A 7,389-nucleotide genomic window follows, 5' to 3' on the forward strand; every position below is an offset into this window, starting at 1 on the left:
TATTGAATTTCAGACGTCTGGTCTAAGGGTTTATCTTTGCTTTTTCTTCTTCTCATTTATCATTTCCTAGGGAAAGTGCGCGTTCTTCGCCACCACCGTCCACCAATACGTGACATTTACCTCAATCAATATAATAGTACCAGCACACATGATGAAATTTAAATATAATATAGGAAAGTTTTCAAGTGTTTCATTTACTTTATTGGAACTTCAATGTTTTATGTATAATTAGGTTGTAAGTTAATTTTTTATCTTGTAGTTATTTATAAAAAGACAAAAATAACTCTTTAATTATAAAAAAACAAAAGATAACACATTTAGCTTGAAAAAACATAGGTGCATTACTACACACTAAAACAATGTACAAAAATTTTATTTCTTTATTTATTATAAATTATATTGTCTGTGAAGTCTCATACAAAAAAAGAGAATTTTGTTTAGAAAATGTTTAAAAATAAAATTATTTGCAATAATGTGAGGTAAACTTATAAAAATAATCAATTTATTAAAAGAAATAACACTTTTTTATATTTCAAAAATTATATATATCATGTTATTTTATATTGATTAAATAATTATGTATTTATTTTATATATTATTTCTTAATTTAAGAAGTTATGATTTATAGAATTGGTACATTAATTTTAATTGAAAAAAAAATCATAAACTTTAATCTTATCTTGTACATAATACATGACAAATTATTAAATTTAATATTTGTAAATATAATAATATTATGTTGCTACAATTTACTTTTTCATTGCTAAAATAAAATTATTCAATTTGAGTAATTTATTTTTTATTTTTAAAGGTATAAATTGTAATTATTAATTATGATCAATGATATGCCTAGTAAAAAAATTAATTAAAACTTATTTTACTTCTACTTTTTTAAAATCAAAGTATTATTGATATTTTAAAAAATCAAATAATTTAATTTTTTAGTGAATTTTTTTCTTTTAAATGCATCTAAATATGTTTAAAATTTAATATATTTTATTATTTTAAAAAGTGTTTTTTCACCCCAAAAAAATCTAATCCAAATAAATACTTTTTTGAGTAATACTACATATTCAAATCTTTTTATGAACCAAGTCTAACCAAATTAAATTATAAGACTTAGAATATATTAGCTATAACTGATTTTTGTTATGTTAAACTAACTTGGTTATACTTGATTATAAGTAGATATCCTTAACTTACAAGTGTAAGCAATTAGTTAATATAATTTAACAAAAATAGATTTAATATTAATTTAAAATTTTTTTTATTAAATAGTTTCTTATATACAAAAAAAATTAATTTATTATAGCTTGACAAAATTCACGAGCCTATAATTCTAACTTTTTTTTTAATTTGACTATAGATATCTTTCACCTAAAGATGTTCATTTATGACTTAATATTTTAATTTTTTAATAAATATTTTTCACCAATAGTATTAATGATGCACAAAATTTATTATTTATTTTTTCTATCAATTTCTTATTACTTATTTATTGTCAATTTTTAAGTTATTTCTTGACAAGTCCTACCTATAAGACTATCCATACCACTATCTTATATCATAATTTAATTAACAAGAATGATGAGATTAGTTTTTTTTCCTAAGACTTATCATTAATTAATTAATTAAAAAATATTTTAATAAATTTATTTCTTTAATTGATGAATATCAAATAAAATTAATTTATTGTGAAATTCTATATCATCCTAAAAAATTTAGCACAATAAATTTAATACTTATACTTTAAAATTAAATGAGTTTAGTTGATAAAATTAAAATATAAGTAATATTATTCTTGCACAAATTTTTATTAATATTATTATAGTAATACTTACTTGAGCAATTAAATTTAACTTATACTAATATTAAAATGGTCTTTTTACCCTTTTTTTCATTATTTTTTAATTTTATCTCTTTTTTAAATAACCTAATAAAAATAGATTAATATTTAAAAAAATTAATATTTAAAATTTTAGAAAATAATATGCATTTAGTAAAATAACATGTATTTAATATAATAAAAAAATTGAATTAAGTAAGTACTATATATGTACAAGTAAAACAAAACTAAATTATAAAATAGTATTATTTTATATAATAATAATAATATTTCTGTAAAATAAATAGACAAATAAAGTATATCTTGTCAAAGGAAGTCATCTATTTTAGAAAAACGAAAAAGAGAAAGAAAAACTAATAGAGAGATAAAATGATCAATAAAAATTGGTTAAAAAAAAAAAAAGTAAAAGGTGTATTAAAAGAAAACTAACACAACACATGAACACAAGTGCAAGATAGTAATTTCTTCATTTTTTTCATGGGCTAAGGAAACAACTTGTCTCTATTTTATGGTGTTCTCCAAAAAAACAAAATCACTCAATGTATTTCTATTCAATCTTATCCTTCTAATTATTTTATTATATATCTTAATGCTAAAAAAGAATGGAATAGCAGTGTACCAAAAAAATACCGTGATACATGTGAAAACCTTCCTATAATATAATAATAGTTATTGTTATCATACCTCAAATTATATACTGAGTAGTAATTTTGATATTTGATTTTTAAATTTTGTTTATGTTTTTTATTTTTTTAATATTAATTTAAATGTATTAGTTTCTAAAAGAATAATATGCTGTTTTTAAATAGATAATTTTAAATTATATGTTACATTTAATTGTACACTAATTAGTGAGTTAAAATTATTCATTTTTTTATTATATTAAAATTATTTATCTTTTGTATCATTTAAAAGGTCTATCTTTTATATTATTTAAAATCTTTTACTTTTAAAATTTCAATACAAATAAAGTAATTCATTTAAAATTTATAGCATACACACTATAATATTTTTGGCCTAAGATAATTCTTAATAAAAGTTGTCTTAAATAGATAAAGACAACATTTTTAACAAGTTATCTTTGAATAAGACAAAAATAACAAAATTTTTAGCCACCAAAAAAAAATTATCTTTAATATCTAAAACAACATTTATAAAATATTATAAAATAAAAATTTTAAGACAATATTTTTAAATAAAAATATAACATTTTATGAGAGTCGTCAAAAAAATTAAACAAATAACATTTATAAAATGTTGTCTAAAATTATTTATAATTATAAATTTTAGAAGAAAACTTTTAAGTTTTAATCATATTTCCACAAATTATTTTTCAATGAAAAAATGAACTTAAACACAAAAATACAGAAGTGTTTCAGAGGTTCCATTTCACGTCATACACAAGAGCCTAAAAGCCTTAGCTTTCTCCCCTACAACAACGTAACACCCCCACCGTACCCTTTCTCCCCTTCCTAACGGCGACAGCAGGTCAGCAGCTTTTAATTGCCGGTGCACTCCTCCACGTACGTCGACGGTGTCATGCTATCCTCGACGGGCGACGGTGTGGTACCAAATCACAGACCTTTTCTCCCCTTCATAATGGCGACAGCAGCGCTTAATTGCGGTGTACTCCTCCACGTACGGCGACGGCGCGGTGCTCTCCTCGACGAGTGCGGTGCTCTCCTCGACGGGCGCGGTGCTCAATCGCGAGAAACTCCTGTCCCTTCTCTTCACCTTCTCGTTCTTCCTCTGTTCCTCCGTTTCCAGGTATTTGAGAAGACTAATTTTGATGTTCTCTGAATTAATTCATTATAGTTTAGTTAGATTTTTATTTTTAGTTAGTAAATTATTTTGCTGTTCTCTGGTTTGCTGGCATGTGATTTCGCTGTTTTACAGATTATTATTGCTCTGTATAAAAGTTTGTTATATGTATATAAGAGCAAATAAAACTAATAATATAGAGTGATATAGAGATTATTGAACTGAGACACTAAAAGCCTGCGCAAACATTGTAAACAATCTTGTTGTATAGGATTAAATTATCGTATCGAGAAGCTGATGAACACATTTGGGGTTTCAATCTCATTGTTGGTGGCAGCCCTTGCATTGCAACAACCTTGCTGGGAGCAATAGGGTAAGTAGGGGGATGAATTAGAGGTAAAGAATCTTCCCTCTTTTTTTATTACTGCCGTATTCTTGACTTGGTTAAGAATATAATGACCACCAACCAATGAACTAAGTTTAAAGAAAGAAAGAAAAAAAAGGAAAAAAGAAAAAAACTGTTAATATTCTTTGTAAAATCCAAACATTTTGGATGTTATCTAACTTGAAAACAGTTTTTACACCCCATTTTTGTTGCCAAAGTAAAGGCAACGGGTTTAAATAAGTTTTAATTTTTCACATTTGTGATTTCACTTTTACTATTTTAAGAAAAAGACATTAAAGACTGTTCAATTTTTTTTTTACCTGTTAAGATTGATCTTGTTTAATGATGGTCTTGAATCGTGCCATGTTTGGAAGTTTTAATGATATATATGGGAAGACCAAGATCAAGTTTCTAATATCATAAGTTTCTAGGGACATAGTCAATCAAAACAATGAAAAACTAAAGTGATTGATCTATTGTAAAATCTATTCTCTATTATTTTCTGTCATTCTTATCAATTCAGTTCATTTGTGAATGATATCAATTTAAGAAGAAAAAAAGCTAAGAAACTCATAACTCATGTTTGATGCAAATTAGTACCACACTAAAATTAGTTCATTTAATAATTTTCGTCTCAATTGGATACACTCTTGATTATATGTTCTGCATTCATATAGTTTTGGGAGTTGATTGACAGTATAGTTTGATTATTTGAATTTTCTGCTTACTTTTTTATGTGTGAAGACAATGAAATTTGAGGTTCATTAGGGTTATGTAATTGTATGCTTGAATCATTGAAAGGAATATAATTTAGATGTCATAGTATAATTTTCTTATTGTTATGTAGCAAAAAACTGTATTCAATATTTTTATTTATTTTTAGTTTAAGGGATTACTTTACCTTTGTGGATGTTAAAAAATAAGTTTCTAAAACTGTATTTATTTGAATTAGCTATCATTTTGTGCTTGAAAGTATTATATTATGCTGAGAAAAATATTATGTTAGACATCATTTATGTTTGAACAAGTTCTTTAATGATTTTCTTCATTTAAAAGTTTAGAATCCTCTACTATATTACTTTTTATTTCTCCTCAACTTTATTTATTTCCGGTAATACTATTTGAGTTTTGCTTTCTTTTTTTTAATTTAATTTTTTTCTTACCAAAATCTGAGAATTAGATGAATAATTCTAAACGAAATTGAATGAACCTTGAAAGAGATTTACTTTATGGCTAAGGCTGTGGTATGGATTGAAGGGAATATCTATTTGGTATGGATGCCATGTGCATGCATCCGTTGGACGACACGTGGGGTGCATGATAGAGTTGGTCAATCATGTTCCTGACACAAGATGAAAAGTGAAAGGCTTTTCAGATGTAGGCCAGTAGGAGCGCAGAGTATTAGTAACTAAGTATCATTGGTAATAGATAGATGATGTTAAACAATTTTTGGGAATAACATAGTTGGTGGGTCAATGGAATTTTTCGACAGTGCTGGGCTTTGTAAGTTGGGCCTTATTGTTTGAGTGAATAATTGTTTTGTGTAGGCCTTTATTTTAATTGAGATAGTAGCCCAAAGATAGATAGTATGCAGATCCATAATCAAAGAACAAGTTCAGACTCGTAAAAGTCATGGTGATGAAAATCGTTGAACCGGGTGGTTCGGCCCGGGCGGTTATTTGCTGGTTCGGATAAAACGACGCCGGTTTTTAATTTGGTAAAAAAAAGATACAGATCCAATTCATCCCCAACACACCCCCTCGTGACCCAAACCCACCCTTCTCCCAAACATTCATTCATTCATTTATGTATTGGAGAACGAAGGATCAAAGAAACCCTAGCCGCCTAGCCTTCCGCATAGCCCTCCGTCCTCGCCGCCATACCAAGGCCGTCAGCGCCGCCACCCATCGCATGTCATTATCACCGCCGCGTATTCCTCTATCGTCGCCGCCAAAACCAGCTTCTCCAGCGTCACCGCCTAACCTAGTAACTCGGCAGAACCTCTTCGGCTCTTCATTTGATATCTGATTCAGTCTATTAATACATCGGAAACGAACCACAAGGGCTTTCATATCAACAATGAAAAAATTCACACATGTGAATTAGAGAAGATAAGGACCACGAACTACGAGGAAGGTTGGCGATTCTGATTCTAACCTTAGTGAATTAGGGTTACAATTTTGTTTATTTCTTACCGGACCCTGCATTCTCCTGGACTCCACCATGTCATTTTGTTTCTCCTCTCATTTGGTTTCTAGTCCACCCATGTCCAAAAACCAAATCCAAAAGCAAAGGCCCAGCCCACTCATTTCCTTACCTTTTTTGTTTGGATGCTCCTGAGTATTATTTTTGGTTAACCCGGATTTTTTTTTCTTTTGTGGATCTCATGTTTTCAGGCTTTTTAACATTTTATTGAGGACCCAAACTCAAACCAACTAAAAAACAAAAATTCCATGTGCACTGTATCGGTCCATCTATCAAAAGAGATAAACTGCATCGTTAAATTAACCACATGTGTTACCGACCAAAAAAAAAAAAAAAAAAATTAACCACATGTGTTTGTCTGGTTAATGACACTTGAAACGTATTCCAACGCACTGCATCCGACTGCCTGTGTCAGTCACTTTCCCCGCTGAAGATTCTCAAGGATGCCGGTCCACCTTGCACGCGTTGAAAGCTTACCCACTCCACGTATCATCCAGACATATGGATGTCTTCAGCTGCCCACACCACAGAATTTGCCTTACTTTATAGCTTTGTCAAACTAGGTTTATAATTCGGATGGACAAGATTTAATTGTTATACTCAGAAGTACTAAATCTCCTTAGGCTACTATTAAAAGAATTTTTTGGATGACTAATTTTGCTAATTAATTCTTTTTTATTTAGTCCTCTTCTTGATGGAATTTTCCACTTGTATTTTATTTTGTTTTTGGATTTGAAGAGTCAAAAAAAGGCTTTATACCAATGTCTCATGATTATTTTTTTTTTTGGGATGTGTGAGTATTTTATTAGAGTAGAGCCTCTCCCGCTTTTTCAAAGCCAAGAGCTTTAACTGCAGATCACTTATATATACACCATTAATATTAAGACACTTATCATCGTATATGAATATACACCAACTATATATTCAATTAGCTTAATTTGCTTAGCTAGGCTTCATGACTGTGGTGCTTCACATGTTACAATGGTTGCAGATTTATAAATTTTCAAAAAACGTCATATGCTGGACCATTACAACATGTATGTAAAACGTTACATCTTCATCTAACATTTTTTGTTTTTTTTTTTATTTAATTTCTATACAAAAGCACCAAAGAAAAAGAGAATTACAAATTAAAAAATGAACAGAGAATGCAATAAGGATTGCAATTATTTTGTTGAAATCTAGATCATTT

General features: G+C 28.1%; 1 long non-coding RNA gene across 1 annotated transcript; it reads left to right on the forward strand.

Moving 5' to 3' along the window:
* Positions 1-3,245: 3,245 nt before the first annotated feature.
* LOC130976907 (uncharacterized) lies at positions 3,246-4,943 on the forward strand. Its single transcript, XR_009084791.1, has 2 exons — positions 3,246-3,613; positions 3,879-4,943. It is a non-coding gene; the product is annotated as an uncharacterized LOC130976907 (long non-coding RNA).
* The last annotated feature ends 2,446 nt before the right edge of the window (positions 4,944-7,389 follow it).

The sequence above is a fragment of the Arachis stenosperma genome, chromosome 4, assembly GCF_014773155.1.
Source record: "Arachis stenosperma cultivar V10309 chromosome 4, arast.V10309.gnm1.PFL2, whole genome shotgun sequence".
In the NCBI taxonomy this organism is placed as follows: Eukaryota; Viridiplantae; Streptophyta; class Magnoliopsida; order Fabales; family Fabaceae; genus Arachis; species Arachis stenosperma.